The sequence below is a fragment of the Urocitellus parryii genome, chromosome 10 (genome assembly GCF_045843805.1).
Source record: "Urocitellus parryii isolate mUroPar1 chromosome 10, mUroPar1.hap1, whole genome shotgun sequence".
Lineage (NCBI taxonomy): Eukaryota > Metazoa > Chordata > Mammalia > Rodentia > Sciuridae > Urocitellus > Urocitellus parryii.
The window spans coordinates 77,889,295-77,890,657 of NC_135540.1; the positions used below are offsets into that span (position 1 = coordinate 77,889,295).

Genomic DNA, 1,363 nt, shown 5'->3' on the forward strand with positions numbered 1-1,363 from the left:
AATATTAAAATAAAACCTTCATGGTAAGCAAACAATGTAAAGCTTTCAGTGAACTCAGACAACACTGGAAGCTATACGACATTTATTCATTCATTTAATTAGCAAATATATAATGTGCATGACTTGTGTACCAGCTTTTGTTAAGTACTTAGAAATTAAAACCAAATATCTTCCCTTAAAGTATTCACTAACCAATAGAGTGGGGTGGGGGTTGGGGCTAAGGATTGGGGTGGCAGTTGTAAATGCATAAGTGCTCCAAAAGGCATTGGTATAGAGAAGAATAGAGGCATGAGAGAAAAATAATCACAATATATGGAGTTTAAGAAAATCATGAAGAGACGACAAGGACTGAGTTCAGAAAAATCAGAAGGTATAAAAACAAATGGACTTCTAATAGGATATTCCTCGTAGCAGGAAAATGGCTAGTGAAGAAACTAGAATTTTATAACTGCTTGGGAAACCACCATCAGAATATCAGGAGTATGACAGGTCTGGAAATTCAGGTAAAAGAAGGTGCACAGCAAGAGAGATGAGCAGGGAAATTTACCAAGTAAGGTAAATATACATTAAAAAACTTGAGACAAGGTAGATTACTATCAATATGATGGACTTACTTTACTAGACAATGGAAAATCAATTGTAGATTTTTTAATAAGTAACTGGCATGATTGCTTATGCTCTATTTTTAAGAAAATAAAAGTTAATAAAATCTCATAATTTCAAAACTAGAAAAAGAGAGCATAAAAACTATAGAGTAAGATCCCTCATGAATATAGATACAAAAATATGTTAGTAAATGGAACCCCTACAATATATTAGAAAACTAATAAACCAGGGGGCTTATGTTGACCAGGAGGGTCCAGCAGCACTGTGATGGTGCTCCTGGAGATCGAGCAGTTCCTGAGGGAGCTGACCAGGCTCTTCCAGAAGAGTCGGTTGTGGGCAGCATGGACATCACCTTGAAGAAGTATGATGGTCGAACTAAACCCGCACCGAGGAAGGGTTCTGTGGAGGGTGTCTGTTGAGAGCAATGGATGGAAAAAAGAAGATCAGCACAGTGGTGCGCTCCAAAGAAGTGAATGCATTTCAGATGGCTCATTTAAACCTACTGAGAGCTAACATGAAGGGGCTGAAGGAGAGACAAGAGCAATAGTAAGAAGAGCAAAGCAGGATGGTGAAGGCACTGAATCCCCTGCTTTCACCAAACCACTGAATTACTATGTTTCCTTATAAAGGAAGAAAATAAGATTTTTATCAAACATTTCAACATCAAATTTGATTCTAAAACACAGTAGAATAACATAGTTAAGATACTTTAAGGATCAATTTCACATTATTATGGAGGCTTATAAATCCAAAATTT

General features: G+C 36.5%; 1 pseudogene; it reads left to right on the forward strand.

Annotated features, from left to right (window-relative positions):
• The first annotated feature begins 873 nt into the window (after positions 1-873).
• Positions 874-1,153, forward strand: LOC113199059 (signal recognition particle 14 kDa protein pseudogene; annotated as a pseudogene).
• Positions 1,154-1,363: the final 210 nt, after the last annotated feature.